At 43.5% G+C, this 19,850-nt stretch overlaps 1 pseudogene; it reads right to left on the reverse strand.

The window, feature by feature from the left end:
* LOC103706911 lies at positions 1 to 9,592 on the reverse strand (annotated as a pseudogene).
* Positions 9,593 to 19,850: the final 10,258 nt, after the last annotated feature.

Genomic DNA, 19,850 nt, shown 5'->3' on the forward strand with positions numbered 1-19,850 from the left:
TTGCAAACCAGGAGAACTATTTATAAAGGCGATTGGATAACTTGCATGTTGATCTCACAGTTACAGCTTAAACATACAAATTAAAAGAGCTAAAACATTTCCTTAGCAACAGAGTTTTCACAAATGGACCAAAACCAAACCGCACAGACTCAAAACAGATACAAATGCTGCACATGAAATTCCATACTATAGACTTGACGGTTGATAGCACATGCTGGCTTGCCATCGTTTTCTACGTTGCAGTTTCGCCCCAAGAATTCTTTCAAGTTCCGTAATTATTTGTTGATTTGGAATGGCCTTCCCAGACTCGTATTCTTGAATCACTTGGAGTTTCTCATTGATCAGCTGTAACATCGGACATTGTCAGAGAATGTGAAAGAAGTCAAAGCAACTCCAATTTAAGGGACAAAGGGAGTATAAAAGGTACCTGTGCAAGTTGTGCCTGAGTCAACTTTTTATCCATTCGAGCCTGCATGATATTCTTCTTGAGCTCCGTTGACACTCGTTCATCTGATTCAGGTGAAAAGCATAGATACTGTTGCCATTAAAGTATGCTCCTCTTTCACAGCATTAGAAATCAAAGAACAGCTATTATTTAATTGTTAAATTGAAGCACTTCACACAGCAATGAAACACAACATAAAACTGATCAGCTCAACTCTGAAGATGATCTGGCTAGAAACTGCTCAAACGTAAAACTCAAATTTCTCACAAGCTCAGGCTCAGGGTAACCTATACAAAATGACCGCGTTATCTACCCATTGTATGCTTTCAGTAAGAATCTTCAAGCATGCAAACTGCTGCTTCTCTTATTACAGACAAGAGAAGGCAGTTCTGTAATTTCTGCTGGAAAAAAGTTTAGGTGCAAATACTAAGCCTCTTTAATCAATCCCAGCTCCAAGTTTAGGCCTGGTAAGTAATACAGTACCTGATCTGGTTAGAATAATTGTAAGTAGGTTGTAAGTAGGTCCCATCAGAACGAAACACCATCCTGACCTGATACGACCTATTTTCACCCCAATATGAATACTTAGGTCTGCCCCAGGTCAAATTTCAAACCTAAATTTAAACTAACGGCCCAACAGTCCGCACCCATATAATTTTAGAAACAACTTTACAAAGCTAAAGACAAGTTATAGCATACCAAAACCAAGATCCACATCTGGACAAAAAACAATAAGGTTGAGGTGCCACCAACTGATTTGCTGTTTTTCTATTTAGTTGACATGTCAATGTGTACTCAGAATAAGTGTAGTTCCATTCTATATGCAATAAATGCAAAATTGCCCACTATGTGAAACATTGTTAGAAATATCATAATACTTTAACCATAAAAAATAATCATGTTGGTTATGAGACTGACGTGTCATGGGTCTTCTATGGTGCTCGTATATATGGTCCATGTCATTTTATGGCCAACCATCATAGACCATGTATGTTGTGATGGTGATGGGTCTGCTGTGTACAGAAGGTACTCCTTATGGCCAGCCCCATCAAGCAATAGTGTAGATTATAGAATATGATTTAGGTAGAACATTAAATAATTCAGATATCATATAATATTCTTTTTTGTGTATTTAATTGATCAAGAATATCATACTCGTTAGCACATCAAACTTACAATGTTTTGCAACTGGTCACAAGGAAAGTGGTTGGCTGGTAAGGCAGAAGGTATGATTGCATAACAACCACAGTGCAACATGACATTGGGTTCTTTTCTCATATCATAAGCTTCCATTGGTTCTTTAAAACTCCATTGTCATGAAAACTGAGAAGACAGTAGAAACATAGAGAAGAATATGAAAATAAGTGGCAGGCTTCCACGTAGCCAAATAGCTCAAGAGGCTATAGCAACACGAAAGGTAGTTCTACTCACTGGTTGAACCTAATGTGTTGTTATGATGCAAGAGTATCTTGGGCATCTTAGGTAGGAATAACATAATCCTCTGGGTCATGGAGCTGGAGAAATGGGAATTTCATCGATTCAATAAACTGTTCAACTGGTAGAACCAATTGCTTTATAATGAACAGCTCACACAGGTTGTATAGGTAATGAATCATACATCGTAGGCCTTATACACCAGATAAGCCCACCAAAATGGATGAGCTCAACAGGAATAATATGGTTTGTAAGCAGAATGTCACTCACTATTGCTTAACAGTAAATTTAAGCAATTGGGAGTTATCATCATCTTTCACTAGTTGAAGCTGAAAACAGGCTAGTTGCCGAAAATCATGTGACCAAGGCTAGAAAATGATAAGGGATGCAATTGCCCGGAGGAAGTAAAAACAATTTAAGAATTCAAGATGTTTGATTGTTAATTTAGTGCTAATTGTTCAGCAGGTGAAATATGTATTAAAAGGCTTCATATATGCTTGATATCTGTCTTTATGCACGTTCCAATACTGGATGATAGCACCAGGATTGCTATGTGCCACCTCTTCATAAAATAAGGACTGAGACTTCTGTTCTTGTTCTTGTCATCTGGTTTTCTAATTGATCAGACAGCTTGTAGCTGGGATTTTACATGGTTTGAATGAGGTCCAGGTCCAGCTTCACCAGGATCTGCAAAATCCATACCCAACCCAGAATTTTGACCATGTGTGTAGCCAAATTCAGGTCCAGCATAGATTGGTTTAGGATCTGCTATACCTTCACCTGTACTTATAGCATATGTGAACTTGTCACTGAGTACTATAAAAAGCATATTTCCTCTTCAACAGAATGGCATGATGAGAACTACATGTATTATCACAAAAAAACCTCACATATATTTTAGCCAGGCATAGTTATTCTTCATCCCATGTCAATCGGCAAAGGCTCTAAAATGGAACCTTATGCATTGGCAGTCTATTTAAGACATTTGAAAGCAAAATTCCATTTCTCATGCTTGAGATGCCTAGTGAAAGTTCGAAAACACATTGGTTGGAAGCCATGCATTTTCCTGACTTATGGGATGTATTTAATGGAATTAGAATTGCTTTGCCCATTCATTAGCAATGGAAATGACCATAAGAGCATGTGACTTATTGAAATATAGAATGTTCTTATCTAGAACACGCCTATCTGTTGTAGAAGGTTCACACTGTACATAGTGATGAGGCACTCCTCACACAAGTTCACTAAGACTAGAGTTTTATCCTCTTCTAGGAGATTTTCTTCCATAAGACCTTTTTCTCGGTTTTTTTAAGTTGAATTCACCATTAGCGAGCCAAATCTAAAATTGCTGTCAGTACCCGATCAAATCAATAACTGCTTTTAAAAACATCACACATAATCTAGTACTTGGGACTTTCAAACCTGTCAACTTGCGCAATTATCGGTCCAATATTTTCCCACAAATTAACGATTAGATTTCCTTCAACAAGTGAAAATGTGATACTCATTTGAATAGCGAAAAGCAAAATACAGAAGTTGCAATTTCTGCTGATTCAATGGCTTGATGATAAAAAATCCTCATTATGGACCTCATACATTACACATTCAGAATAATATGGAATTGCCAAATAGGTGGGGCTACATATTGATGTACCGCTCGAACTGCCCAATTTGAGCCATACCATATTGTACCAGATCGGAACCAATACAGAACTCATATTCGGGTCGGTACAGGCTCTATACCGCCTCATACCAAGGTGTACTGTCTCGTATTGAGACGGACTGAAGTACAAACCGACCCATACGGAAGTGTACTGACCTGCATCGAGGTATACCGAGATAAAAAATGAAAAAATGGTTCAAGAACTATTCCGGTATAGGATGGATACCATATTATACCAACTTGTACCATACCGAATTGGTAATGTACTAGTATGGTTCTCAGTACTAAGATATGGACTTTGGATGGGACTCTAAAACCATGTTTCACCTTATTAACAAGCAATATCATGCAACTTCTATGAAATGCTGTTCAATATGAAGAATCCTCATGATCTAAGGGTATGCTTTGTTGCAAGGAAAGTTAGTAGGATTTTTTTTGGGAAAATCTTGTTTTTTGTTTGTTTCTTTAATTAAAAATTAACAAATTTGAAAAGTTTATAAATAGTTCTCCAAAAAACATTTCCTTTCCCATCGAAGAGTTCTACTTTTCCTTCACCATGCATTTCCTTGCAACCAAACACACCCTAAGGTCTTTTTTCATAAGAATTCTATTAATGCATATATGAACAGTAAAAAGCAATTAATCAATCATTAGTAACTCCAAGAAATGTAATTAGAAAAATAACTAGTAATATCCCATGTCGAATATCTTTAGATATGAGCAAAGTTTCAGCAAATTTGATGGTGAGAGGAAAACCATGGTCTCAACTTTTGGATGATTAATGGCCTTGGCAGTCTCAAACTACTAAGATGCTAAATTTAGTGAACAATTTCAATTAAATTACTGGTTAATAATTCAGCATTGTAATCCTTGTCATAAGAGCCATAAACAGAATGAAAACAGTAATCTATCCATTACTTTGCTTGAAAATCATGATTATGGAAACAAGAGTCCTACACTTAATGAAAGCTAGATATTACCAACTACAAGTAGAAACTAAATAAGGTAGGATATGATATATGGAGCTTCCAGATGAGAACTAAAAGCAAGACCATGGAATGCCGTACCGGCCCGTACCGGCCGGTACGGGCCGGTACGTACCGTTCCGGTCCTAGACCGGTACCGGAACCACTAAAAAATCGGTATTTCCTGATTTTTTAGCCGAACCGGCCGGTTCGCATCGGTACGATTTTTTTTTGATAGAACCACAGCGCCTCGCGCTGTGGTTTTTGAAACCACCGCGTACCGGCCGGTACGGTACCGGTACCGGCCGGACCGGTACCGGTACCGGCCGGACCGGTACCGGACCGGACCGGCCGGCCACCGGTACGCCGACCGGTACCGGTACGGCGGACCTTGAGCAAGACGCTAGTAGCATTTCATGGAAGAAACAACGCAACACCCATTCACTTATATTAGAGGTGTATTTGATGACCCGTTTGTTGATGGAGAGAAACCAGCTACTAATGAATCTGGACGAGCATACTAACAGATTCTACAGCTTATATTCCCTTCAGTAAGTCTGTACTTGTATAAAGGTCAACGTAATACCTTTCTAGGACTAATTACCGAGGCTTGTCACCGTGATCAAGACTAGCTCAAACTAAAGCTCAAAAGGAACTTGCAGTCAGATGTCTTTGTTAAGGCCTAGGACTAATTACTGACGCTTGTCACTGTGATCAAGACTAGCTCGAACTAGAGCTCAAAAGGAACTAACAGTCAGATGTCTTTGTTTAAGGCCTTTTCTATCACTACTTTGAAATTTACAATGGTCCACTGTTGATTCGATCGGGGGAAAGGAATAATTTCCTCAACCCGGTCAACTTAAATATCTCAAAAGAAATTTAGAAAAAGGTAGAAAAAATAGTGAAGGTAGTGTTTACATGCCATTTTCTTTCATTGATCATTGATAACCACAAAACTGAGGTACTTTTGCCTCTAGTTATAATGGTGGAGTATGTCCTTGCACAATCCGGATGGGATTTCTCTCCTAATTCGAATAGAAATAGCTTTCCAAAAATAAACATAACCAGTAGAAATAAACACGAAAAAGCTAAAATCCTCTACTTAATTGATCTCGACTCCTGCATCAACTTTACATTCTGTCGCTCTACCTAATTTTTCTCGAATTGGAAGATATACCTAGTCAAAATCTTTTCCATTAAGAAATTTTTCGATTTCATCAACACGTTTCAAAGCCCAAATGATAAAATTTGAGTCAACCGCTAGGGGCACGACCCCTCTTAGGAGGTGGCACCACGTTGTAGATCTCGAAAAGTTACCGAATTTCAAAAAAAAAAAAAAAAAAAGATCATCTCAATTGGGGATCGTATGACCAAGTTATGGCCTCCGAAAGTTTGGCGCGCAATTCGATTTCTCGATGTGGTAGATTTCACTCTTAGACTCTGTTCAGCCTTACCGATAATAGCCAAAGTAGTCCACATCAAGTATGGTGATCCTTCTGGATCAACTTTAATATAAATCCTCTATTTATTTCTTTTTGTACATGCCCAATTTGTAGATGTACTGTTACAATGCACATTCCAAACTCTATATAGGTGTATTTCACTAGATTGAACTCAAAACTCCAAAACATTGCTCGGGGTCGTCATGAAACAAGCAAAAAGATGTTTTCTTATGCCTCCATTAAAAAGGTACTGCCAAGTCAAGTTTCATAGAGTTGAGAACACCTGTTTGCAATAGTTATCAAGATCCCTAGAATGTCCAATATGTTCCTATATATTGGTAGTACTTAAGATTCTAGATATTGCACTCAAGGTAGTTATTTGTTTGTACAAAATAAAGATAGAAGGGCTACAAAATAATTAAACAACAAAAGGGTGAAGAAGAATGTTGCATAGTACATGATATGGAAATAATACAAATGACTACTTGATTAGGAGCATAATTTAATCCCGCATTGTCATTCAGACTGTTTATAAAGTAATACTTCAGATTATAATCATAACTCCCTGCAGGACTAAAAAATGTGAAGAGACAATTAATGTTTGCAAAGAAAGCATAACACAAAATCCCTATATAATGGAATATGGAATGGAATGAAGGAAATAAACTAAATTCTAGCAACAAGAGACAATGTTTTAGCATGTCAAAGAAAAGTTAATTAACATGATTCTGCAGTCTCCTTCCCTCTTCTCTTTTAGACCAACATTACGCATTATGATTGGCAGAGAAGGAAAAAAAGCAAGACATGTTAATTAGGATGCAAAACTCTGACATGGGAAAGTTAAATCAAAAAATTAATCTGCAAATTAGAATAATAAAAAGAAGGCGATAAAGAACCAAATACAATGTTTGCCACTAAGCTAAGAGCACTTACGAGAGAGATTATCTGATTCCTCATCCAGTTTCCTTGTGTTTAAAGTTGTGCTGCTAGAAGCAGCCTTGTTTGTACCAGCATTAGCTACAGGAATAAAGAAGAGTAAAATTAAACCTATAAGTCTGACATCCTGTTATAGTTTAGCTCATTAGATATTCTGGATATCAAGGAATACATTATTTGAAAATGGACAATGCACAGCAGCAAAACAGAGAATCATTTCACAACTATCATAAGCATACAGCTACTATCTTTCGGTGTGTAGAATTTGAAAGTTTTGAAATAATATGGAGAAATATTATCTTAACAATATTATTGCCAAAAAATAAAATTTTGTGCACCAGTGCATAAGCAACTACACTCAATTGAATAAACAAAATTCTTGAATTGACTGCCAAACAGAACACTTTCACATGAACTCTTAACAAGATAAAAGTATAAATCTTCTTACTTGTATTAACAATCAGGGCATAACAATCCTGGGGGCATATGGTGATATTAAGAAAAACAATAGTACTTTTAAAAGACAAATACATGTGAAATTTCATGAGGGTATAAAGTTAGAACTTCAACAGTAGGATGAGCAAAAGCTGATATCCAACAACAAAATTGAAGAGCTAACAATAAACATGACATTTTCAATAATAAATTAATGATGATGAAAAGGTTTTGGGACTTAAGATGGAAAAAAAACAGGAGAAATGTTGTAAACTCTCCCCAATCAAATGTTTACAATACAGAACAACAATTTTCCATATGTCCAATTCAAACTTCATTTTCATAAATGGATTAAAATAATCAGCAACTGCCTTTAAATTCTTAGCAAGTTCTGGGTTGATCAGCTTCCCCTTTAATTTAGAGGAGAGAAAGCCTCTGACTTTGCATTTGGGTAGCCATTTTCCTTCATGATTAAAGATAACACTTTGAATGAATTTGAATATTCTCAAAGAGTTGAGACTGAAAATTGGCTACTTTTGATTGGGTAGAGAAGAATTTACTCCCGAAATTCAATCCTAGTGCGCTGCTCTTGGTCAAATCTTTTTCCCCACTCGATACCCATAACTGAAAGAAATGTTAAGAGGAGTAAATCATAGTAATATGCTGACAATAACCTATGAACCATCAATTTTATCTTCTTCCTGTGTGCCTGTTTACTTTACAGAGAACCATTGCCAACAGTTAGGCTCTATTTGGTTGCTGGGAAAGTGAAATAAAAGAAACTATATTGGAGAAGTCCATGAACAGAAAATCAAAGGAAATCCATCAAGAGAAAATCGGCAATTTTATCCTCTTTTCAGTTGTTTGGTACTGGAACGAAAATCCACAAAGAGAAAATCAAAGGAAACATATAAAACCCAAATTTTCACTAACAAACCTGAAATTTTTCTTCTCCAGAAGGTAGGTAGTGATTTTAATAGAAAATAAAGGTAAATAAGTGGTTCAAGATAATATGTAACAATTAGGACCTCACCTAAAAGTGCTAGCTAGAAAGTGTTAGGTATTATTTGAGCTCGTTAGCCTGTATATATAACCAAGAACTCTCTAATGCATAATTAATGTGGGGACTAAGCATATGCTATCGCTGGTTCTTATATACTCCCCATTTAAACCTTGACGTCCTCGTCAGGATCCAAATCCAACCAAATCCTATCATAATCGGTCCATGGTTAGCTCCAAATGGGCCCGATCCCCTTTGATACAATTTGCAATGTCACATACTTCACCCAAGAAAGTTAGCCGTAAAGTCTCATTTTAGTTCATTACCCTGTACGCAAACCTGCTAGTGCACAACCGATGGACAAAACACATGCCCGGACAGATCCTCACACATAACCACTTTCAAATTTCGTCATAATTTTCCTTAATAAAATACCTAATTTTCTTTTTCTCTCTTTCTTCTTAATGTTCTTTTTTCTTCCGGTGATGTATCTTTGTTTGCTTTCAGTTGTTTGGCAACCAAAAAGAGCATAAACCAAAAAAGGGAAAAAAGCTCCAAAATCACAGAATAAGAAAGCAAGTAATCAAACAAAAAAAAATCTCATATCGGGAAAGAAGAATCTATTTTTCGTATACAAATTGTTCTCAGAAATCACCCAAAACCTAGGAGAACTCATTGCATCAACTAGAAACTTGGAATCAAAGTCCGAATGATATTCCATTATTTTCAACAGAAAAGAGAGAGGCATGCAAAACAAAGAGATGAAAGATAGAAACCCTAGCATCCATGGCAATCAAATAGAAAAGAAGGGAAGGTTAGAATCGCATACACTTCTTTACCGTGTCGATCTCGGCTCCACTACGTCGGGCGGCGTTGACAGCCTTCTCGTCCTTCTTGGCGGCGGCGTTGGGGCCTTCTTGCGGATCACGACGGGCTCCCAATCCTGGGTGATCGGACCAATCCCAGCCCTTACGCCCCTCCCCGATCGATCGCTAGATCCCTCGCTTCGATCGATGGCTCGCACCCGAGGCTATATAGAGAAGGGGACGAAGGCGGTCGGAACTCGAGAGATAAGGGAAACAGGGGAAACGGAAGTTGGGAAGCTCCAAAGGTTGCCTTTTGGAGGCATTTGGTAGGGGTGATCGGTGACGTGGACGAAGACGATGAGATCACGGTATTTGGTTGTACCATGAAGATTCTATGAGATGGTGTTCTTAAATCACCTTCACTTTTCAAATCACCATCCAATTCGATAATAGGATACCCATCCATAGCTTCTTTAAATGTATGTCCCCCTGATTGACTACTACATCTAGGGACGAGACTGATCCCGAAAGAGAGGTTTTTCTTTCTGGTTATGAAATCGTTGAGGTTGAAAAGCAAGTCGATGATGCCATAAATCAGCCAGAAGTGGTATACTATTAAGTAGTCAAGTTAGAAGTGGTATACTATAAAGAAAGTTTCGTACATGACGTAACCCCTATTCCCATTGGGAGGAGGGGTAGTTAGTTATCTCGGCATCGCGAAAAGCCCCAAAAAGCCATTGAGCGCGCTTCGGTCCGAAAGAATTGGTATTCTTAAGAAACCTCATCGTACCTGCCAGTACGGTATGGATAAAGTCCACCTCACTTAGGATATTTTTCAGGAGATGGGAAATCATCCGGCGATTGCATTTATAAAGTAGGTTCAGTAGAGCTCCGCTTGTCAGCAATTCTGACTACTTCCACCTGGACTTTCAAGTCAGCAAAGCCTAGCTCGAAGTTGAATCTGCCCGAATAGCACCTGCCCAACAAGGACTTCGATGGGAAAGAGCCTTGGAAACTCAAGAACAAGGTAAGACAGAGAAGAAAGCTAGTACCAAGTTCGGAAAGAGACCCGGAAAATATGCGCTGTCCAACGCACACAGGTAGGAAGGGACGCCTTAGGCTCGGCCCATCACAAGCTCGTAAGCTTCACATGGCGATTCTTCTGCTACACACCTCTATGTAGCTAACGCGTGCAACCGGTGCGCGCGGACGATCGTAGCGTTGGAACTGAACACTTAGGGCGACGGAAAATGCGATTAGATCGTCACTAGGCCCCTTGGCTATGGGATCGCACTCCGGTACCCAGCAGAGATACTGACCACCAACCAAATCACGCATAACGCCCCGTGAAAGAAAGGAGAACGAAGAGGGAGAAAGCGGTGGCTCGCGGCTGTTGGAAGTTGGTCCGGAAGACTGGGAATTCACTCTCACAGCACCACCATAAGGAGCTTGGCGAGTGGCGGTTAAGTCGCAATGCCGTCTCCCCTAGTATAATAGGTCTGTAGAGCCACCATTTTCGCCTTTGTGCGTTAGAGCGCGCTTTAGTACGTTTTCCTAGCTTTTATTTCTTGCTTGCCTGCTTGCTTGCTAGCTGTCACGGACTTAGCGGTCTCAACGCGGTCCGTGCGGCACAAGTGCCGGCCTGCTCGTCCAGCTTTAATGCAGCTAACTCAGCCGCTCAAGGCATAAGCAACATTATTCAACCATCCTTGAGATCAAAAATCCAAGATCATCCTTATTGGGGGAGCGCAGCTTCCCCCCCGAGTGCATGAGAACCTTGCCGTCAGAGGATCGGATGGCGGCCGACCTCGGACGGCCGAGCTCGGTGCCCGACCCCGGAACATCCGACCCGAAGAGCTCCCGGCCTTGGAAGTCCGCCCTCGCCGCCCACCTGCCGCGGTTGCATCCTGTCAAAGTCTGGTCAGGGGCCATACCCTGCCACCGCCTCCGGCATTTAATGCGCATGACCTCTGCAAACCCCCGACTCACTCAACAATTAATGTGTATCCCCGACTCACTCAACAATTAATATGTATCTCTGACTTATTCAACAATTAATGTGTATCGCCGGCTCACTCAACAATCAATGCGCGTGGCTCCTGTTATCTACGGATCCTCAGTCCTCCACGGCAAATCGGCTCGGCAGCATTCAGTCAGCCATGACAACTCTCTGATCCCGGCCTCACCTCCGACATCGAAGCATTAATTCACCTGATCGCGCACCAACTCGAGCGACGTACTAAGCCGTACGGCGACCTCGCCCCATCACATCACAGGTAATCCGACCCCCCTATAAAGAGGAACCCCTCCTCAATGGGGGTTGGACACAGAAGAAAGGAAGCAGACCGCTTCTTCCCTCTACCTCTCTCCTAAATTTAAACCCCCTCTAACTTAAGCATCGGAGGGCCGGCGCCGGAAACCCCGGCCACCGGCTTTTTGCAGGTCCCCCCCTCCACGGAGGACGCCGCTCGCCGATAGATCGCCGCCCGTCAGAGGTCGCCGAAGCTCCTCCTCCTCAGTCGACGGCCGCCCCCGGGTCCAATTTCCAACAACAGTTGGCGCTAGAGGAAGGGCCCGAGTCGCGGTCATGAAGTTGAGAAGTAAGGGAGCCTCCAATGCTTCCCGGCGTCCCCCGCATAATCCTGGACACTGTCCAGAATTCGCCTTCTCCGGCTGATCCGGATCCCCGAGTTCTGCCGGAACAGTTCAACGCTCTGGTACAACAAGTCCAGGCCTCGGCCGCCATCGTCCAAGGCCTGCGGCGCGAGGAAGCCCTACATACGCTTACCCCGCAGGCCCAGGTCCCACCGGTGCTTCCTCCGAACGGCCCAATTTTCCAAGGCCAGAACCTTCACGGCTCTTTCAGAGCCAACAACGAAGAGCGAGTGTCTCCCCGGAGAGAGCTGCCGGGGGGATCTTTAGACAGAAGACCCCAGCTCTCCGAAGCTGAGTCGGCACCGGACCACCGCGAGCCGGAACAAACTACGGTGACAATTCCCCGGGCTGAGGAGCTCGACAGGAAAGTCGAGAACCTGGAGCGCCAGATTGAAGCGCTCCGCAGCAGGAAGGCAAGGCATGAGAGGGACTTTGAATTCACCACCAAGTCCCCCTTCTCCCGCCAGATTGAGGATGAGCCGATCCCCTCGAGGTTCAAGATGCCTCCAGTGGAGCCTTACAGCGGAACCACCGACCCCCTCGACCACCTGGAAAGCTACCGGGCTCTCATGGCACTGCAAGGTTCCTCGGAGTCCGTGCTCTGCAAGGCCTTCTCAGCGACCCTCCGAGGGACAGCTCAGCTCTGGTTTTCCGAGCTGAAGCCAAGCACGGTGTCCTCTTTCGAGCAGCTCGGCAGACAGTTCGCCACCAACTTTGCTGCCAGCCGACGCCAGCGGCGGACGTCGGAATCCCTCCTAGATATCAAGCAGAAGGAGGGAGAATCTCTCAAGGAGTATCTTGACCGCTTCACCGCCGCCACATGGGAGGTTTGCGAGCTCGACCAGTCAATAGCCATGTCGGCACTAAAAACTGGGGCTCGTTCCTACAGATTCCTCTTCTCTATCGAGAAGAGCTTCCCTGCCGACTTCACCGAGATGCTGGCCCGAGCTCGGAAGTATGCTAAGGCTGAGGATGCTATCGCCTCCAGGCGGGGTACAACTGAACAGGCTTCAAAGAAGCAGAAGAAACGCCGCGAGGAGCGCGGCTGTCAAAGAAGCCGGTCCCCCCGCCGAGAGAAGAACCTCCCCCGGCTGAGAAGCCCACCTCGACAGCGGGGACAGCTTCGACCGAGGTCCCCGTCTCGGCCGGGGTCCCCATTATGACCTCGAATGCACCTGGGGAGGTACGAAAATTACACACCTATCAACGCACCCTGGGCCGAGATTCTGATGGAGATTGAAGGCCGAGATTTTTTCCGACCCCCGCCTCCTATGCGGGACACGGGAGTCCCGCGCAATCCCAGGAAGTACTGTCGCTTCCACCGAGACCACGGGCACGACACGAAGGACTGTTTTCAGCTCCGAGATGAGATTGAGGCGCTTATTCACCGCGGAGTACTCAATCGGTTCGTAAGGAACCAACGTGGGGAAAGAAGGCCGGTGGAAAATGCCATACCGCCCGAAAATTCGAATGACAACAGGCCCATCGCCGGCACCATCAATGTAATTGGAGGGACCTCGGCTGGAGAGCCCGCCCAGGAAGGAATCCCCCCAAAGCGCCAGCGCACTTCTGAAGCCATCTCGTTCTCGGATGAGGACCTGGAAGGGGTTGAGACCCCTCACGATGACGCTGTGGTCATCTCTATGATTGTAAACAAATTTGATGTAAAACGTGTCTTGGTTGACAATGGAAGCTCAGCTAATGTTTTGTATTACCACGCCTACCAAAAAATGGGGTCAACAGGAAGCCAGCTTCGGAAAATAAATGCCCCGCTGGTCGGATTTACTGGAGACTCGGTCCCGGTCGAGGGCGAGATCAGCTTTCTTGTGACGGTCGGCCTCGCCCCCCGAGAAAGTACAGTAAGGACGGACTTCCTTGTGGTCCGCCTACCCTCGGCCTACAACGCCATCCTCGGACGACTAGGGCTAAATGCCCTTCGGGCCGTGGTCTCAACTTGTCACCTACTCGTGCGATTCCCTACCAACCAAGGGGTAGGCGAGGTCCACGGGAACCAACTGATGGCTAAACGGTGCTACATGGCGAGCTGTAAAGCAAAGCAATCAACTGAAGAGTCGAGTCGGCAAGAGCTATCAGCCGAGGTGCCAACTCAAGCAATGGGCCGCTCGTTGCCCATAGAAACCTTGGACGTGAGGGACGACCTCTGGAAGAAGCAAGTAAAGCCCGGTGAGCTTCTCATTCAAATTCCTCTACGATAAAATTTTTCCGAGCTAACCGTGCAGGTCGGCTCCGGCCTTGGTGCTCGCGAGAGAGATCGCCTCATCAGCTTCCTACAGGATAATGTTGATGTCTTTGCCTGGTCGCCCGCCGACATACCAGGAATCGACCCTGAGGTCATGGTCCACCGACTCCAGGTGAAGCCGACCTGCAGGCCTGTAAAACAGAAAAAACGGGGCTTTGCCCCGGAGCGGCAGCAAGCTGCGGCCGAGGAAGTGAATAAGCTCCTTGAGGCCGGCTTCATCCGGGAGGTCTCCTACCCAGACTGGCTTGCCAATATAGTCCTCGTGAAGAAGGCCAACGGAAAATGGCGCATGTGCGTGGACTACACCGACCTGAACAAGGCCTGCCCGAAAGATAGTTTTTCCCTCTGTTGCCCAGTAGATACAACCCAAGAGGGGGGGGGGGGTGAATTGGGTCTTTTAAATCTTTTATACTACTTCTAAAACTTTTCAATTAATTATGCTAAGTTGTATAGATGCACAGTGGAATTTAAACTTAGCAACAGTTTGATTTATTGAATGAGACTTGATTAAGTAAATTAAATATGCTTGCAACTAAAGGATGCACGGATAAGAGTTAAGCAAGCAATTTATCTAAGTAAGTAAGTGAGCAAGTTAGACAATGACAAAAAGCATCACAAACACAACAAACATATAGTGGTTCGGTGCACCCCAGCACCTACATCCACTCCCCAAGACCTCTTGGGAATTTCACTATAATCCTCCAGATTACAGCCGGTTGTTTTACAAGCTCACAACCCAACTTGTTGTTTTGCGAGATCACAACGAACTCGATCGGTTTTCACAGGCTCACCGACTAGAACCAACCGATTGTTTTTCCGGATTCACAATCAAACCCAGTTGGTTTTCCCAAAGGCTCACCAACCACAACCTTACAACGATTGTTTTCCGGGTTCACAATCAATCCAGTTGGTTTTTCCAAAGGCTCACCAACCACAACCTTACAATGTTGGTTTTCTCTTTGGCTCACCAACAAACCTTAACCCCTTGATTCAATCCCTTGATTGAATCAAGTTACACGATATTAGAACACGAATTTAAAACAAATCAAAGCTTCTTAAACAAGCAAATATAACAATATAAACAAATAGGTAAAGAGAAGCCCTCAAACAAGTTGTGTAGATGAGGAAACTCGGCTTCTTCTTTACTTGACCCTCTTCTGATTTCGCACGAGGTAGAGGATCACTGAGGCAGCACACAGTTGGAGAGGAAGCTTTGGGATTCACTCGGATGCTCTTCTTCTCTCTATTTTGCTTTGAATGGCCCTTTTGTGCTTTTGGAAGATTCTTCTTTGAGATCTCTTTCCTAAGTGTTCTCTCCCACTTCGATACCTTCTTCCCTAGCTCTCCTCTTGATTTTATAGCTTTAGATGGCGTGGTAACAAGAATCTAGCCGTTAGAGACGAAAATAGAGCCGTTGGACACAGTCTATACCTCCTGACAATATTTCCGTTGGGATCGGAGTCGACTCGCGCGATCTGGAGTCGACTCGCCTGTTGCAGGAGTCGACTCGTGCTTGACTGGAGACGATTCGGCCACTGTTCCAAATTTGAATTAATGTGCATGCCTTGTCCTCGGGTTGACTCGGACCAAACTGGAGTCGACTCGCCAATAGCTGGAGACGACTCGGGCACTTGGGGGTCGGCTCATTCTCAGGAATCCAGAGGACATACTTTCTGATTTTCTTCCTCGAGTCGACTCGGATTCTCTTCGAGTCGACTCGGCTCTCAGAGCCCGAAAACTGATCCTCTGTCTTTGGGGTTGAACTGCCTCGGAGTCGACTCGGACTTTGCGGGAGTCGACTCGGATCTCAGTGTCCGAAATTGTCTCTCTGACTTTTTGCCTTGCTTTTCTCTGGGAGTCGACTCTTGCATAATTAGGAGTCGACTTGCCTGACTTCGGAGTCGACTCGTGGTCCTCTGGAGTCGGCTCGGTTGCAGGCTAAAATTTATTGTTCTGTCCTTCCTTTATTATTCTGTTGAGTCGACTCGGAAACGTTGGGAGTCGACTCGGCATGTATCGGAGTCGACTCGAATTTTCGAGGAGTCGACTCGAGAACTATTCTTTTGAATTTTTCCTTAGAATTTGTTCCTTCAACTTGAATACTTTAAACTTGAAACTTGGGCCAATAAATTGTAGCTTTCTTCCAACTTTTCTTGAGAGCTTTGGAGACCTTCTTGCATTCTTCCAACTTGCTATGTTTCTTACAAAATAAATATCTTTCTCCTTGCAACACAAACATTAGTATTTATACTTCAAGGTTTTGTGATCATCAAAATCATTTTTTACTTCAATCTTTGGGTCATCACCCTCCCCAGTATTGACCAGCTCGTCGATTCCACCTCGGGACATCAGCTGCTGACCTTTATGGACGCCTTCTCGGGGTACAATCAGATCCGAATGGCGCCAGAAGATGAGGAGAGGACGGCCTTCATCACCGACAAAGGCACCTATTGTTACAAAGTGATGCCATTCGGGCTGAAGAATGCCGGAGCCACATACCAAAGGTTGGTCAGCCAAATCTTTGAAGACCAGATCGGCCGAAATATGGAAATCTACGTGGATGACATGCTGGTGAAGAGCCGAGCGGCGGAACGCCATGTGGCCGACCTCAATGAAACATTCTCTAAGCTCTGAAAATATTAAATGAAGCTCAACCCCGCAAAGTGCGCATTCGGAGTTACCTCGGGCAAATTCTTGGGCTTCATAGTAACCCAGCGTGGAATTGAAGCCAACCCCGAGAAAATCAGAGCGCTGCAAGAGATGACACCTCCAAGGACAGTTAAAGAAGTGCAGCGGCTCACCGGGCGGGTCGCCGCCTTGGGAAGATTTGTCTCCCGATCAGCCGAGCGCTGCCTCCCTGACGCGTTCGCAAAAATATTTTCGCGAAACTAATCTCCCAAGTATAGGAGAATCGCACAAGTAGTAAATTCTCGGAAGTCCGAGGTCGAATCCTTAGGGAACGATCTATAGATTATTAGCGTAATTTTTAGATGTAATTTTCAGTTGAATAAATATGTGGATTAAGATGATGTTTTGATTTTCATAAATTAAAATCGGAGAACAATATAGCAATAAACAAAGTTCAATGAAATAAAGATGGTAGGGATCTGGAATCCCCCTTGATGATATTGCATCCAAGAAATAAACTCTATGGTTCTTGATTAAAAATGAATGGTAGGATAGATCTAATCATGGTATATGTTTCATGAACATATGAACTCAATTTCTAAGTATTCGTCGTGCTTTCTACGTCTACGGCGAATCAAATACTAAAGCAATCCATATATCAATAATCATAATCCCTTAAAGAGCTATCTACGAAATAACTATGCATGGATCAAAAACATATCAGTAAATATAATTCATTCCAGGCAAAAGTTTAGAGTTTACTTTAAAGAGCAATACATCAAAGATTCCTCCATCTCCCTCCCTAAGAAATTAGCCGTCCATCAACATAAAAGAAATCTCCCCTGTTCCTCTTCCTTCTCTCTTTTTTTTTCTTTTTATTTTCGGAATGCCCTGTTTCCTCTCTTTTTTTTCTTCTTTTTCGAATGGGGCTGAGACTCTGTTTTTTTCGAAATGAACTCCCCCCCCCAACCCATCCCAGCCGAGAGGTATATCAATCCCCCCTTTCCTCGCACGCGGTGGAAACGAATGGATAGGATGAATCTCGGGAGGTTGCAGTGGCCTGGAGGATCCGATCGTGGATGGATCGCGATCTCTTCCCCGTTGGAATCGCGGACTCGGATGATGCGCTGGTGGGGAGAAAGATCTGGGAGCGTGTGATCTCGGGAGAGCTGGGCGGAAGAAAAGAATCTTGGCTCGCGGAAGAAGCGGACGACGTGGGTCACTCGCAGGATGCTGGAAAAGGCTGGATGAACGCGTAGATGGCTGGACTTTGCTGGGAGGGTGCACGCGGACGGCTGGGAGGAGGCTGGAAACGCGGACGAGATTGGGGCTTGGACGCGGACCCTGCGGCAGAAGCAGACGTTGATCGCGTGGGAGCTGAAATCTGGGACTCCATCGGGTTGAGATGCACGGGCTGCTGGGAGAAAGAAGTGTGGACGCGGGGACCTAGATCTGGGAGAAGCTGGATGCAGGATCTTCGGACGCGACAGATGATGCGGTGGTGACGGCTGGGATGTATGCTCTGGCTTGCGGGAGAAGCGGAAGGAAGCTGAGATTTGGAACTCGGAAGCGAGCTGATCACGGAAGATTCACATGCGGACGGCTGAAGGAGCTGATAGCATGGCCTTGGGCGCTTTGGATAGCTCACGGGAGAAGAGGATGGGCTGCACGTGGGCTCCATCGGGCTGAGCTGCACGGGCTGCTGGGAATTTGTTGCAGTGAACTGGATGGCTGAACTTAGACTTCTTCTAGTGTGCAACTGGGGTTGAAACATGCAGTTGGCTGGTCACCTGCGGTGATGTTTGGACCCAATGCGCATCTTAGCTTTGATTTATAATCACCTGCACCCCACAAAAATATAATATTAATGCAGCACTTTTATCATTATTTGTTAGCAATAATACTAATTTAAGTGATATGTAGATCGCACTTTTGTGCTCTCATCACACCCCCCAACTAGCTTAATGCTAGTCTCTAGCAATTCAGAGTAAACAATAACATGAGAGTACAAAAAGTGTTGGTTGATCCTTTGATGTTTTATTAGAACTAATTGCATAAAAATTAAGATAAGTACTCACTTTCGTAGGAATCACGATTGCACTTAGCACGTGCAACAAGCCGTTAAACCCCTAGGTTACCCTAGTGGACGAGTGTTGTCTCGTGAGGGTTTTCAGGGATGTTACCCACAAACATCATGAATTATATGACCTGAGATTCTAATAAAAATATGAAATAAATCCTAAGCTAATACACATGTAATTAATTGATATATATTTTCAAGCATGGCAACTATCAAAGCAAGGAAATATAAAAGTGTAGTGTGCATCAAATCGCATGACTTTCTCAGAGTACTAATACCTCCACCACAACAGGGCACTGCCTGAGTTTTAGGTGCACTACTCAAGTTCAAAAGTATTTTCTACAATTTATTAGAACCTGATCCATCAAATTTTCAGAATATCACATGTTGTCTAAATTTGTCAAGAATGGTTCGCATGTAAAGAAAGAGCTATCAATCTCAACTAAACAACCCGGGTACACAGAGGTCCAATACAATGAAGTCAAACCAGCCATTACCACATGTCACTAGGTTCAGCCTAACCAACTCATTCATGCTTATTTTTATTTCATTTTTTTTCTTTCAATACACATGACAACTACAGCTATCCAACCCCATTAGGCTCTAGTAAGGTCCATGTAGCGAGCTTTCAGTCAATGACCCCCGATCCAGTTGGCTCAAGACATTAGGTGAAACATCCCTCGGACTTAATTACTCGAACCAGACTACGCCACGAGGCCAGACTTGTCATCATAAGTTTTTTTTTTTTTTAATATTTTTTTTATTGTGCAAGAAAAGAGATGGTAGACTGAACCATATAGATATTTTTATTATATATGTGACTGCATTGTGACTATAGGTCAACCAAGGTCGGATCATAAGGCACCTAAGTAATCTAGTCGGGATATTCAACCTCTATTTTTATATGAAAACCAAATCATGAACCTTATGGTACGAACAAGGACACTCATACTTCTTTTATGGATAAGGCTAACAAAAATGCAGTTAACAAATATGAACTCCTGAGGCCTTCCTATTGTCATTAAGTACACGTGTGGGGATCTAATAATAGGTCTCTGATCAATCATAGTATGCATGTGTTCCTTGCCTTAATAGTTGCAC

This window comes from Phoenix dactylifera, chromosome 4, assembly GCF_009389715.1.
Source record: "Phoenix dactylifera cultivar Barhee BC4 chromosome 4, palm_55x_up_171113_PBpolish2nd_filt_p, whole genome shotgun sequence".
Taxonomy (NCBI): domain Eukaryota; kingdom Viridiplantae; phylum Streptophyta; class Magnoliopsida; order Arecales; family Arecaceae; genus Phoenix; species Phoenix dactylifera.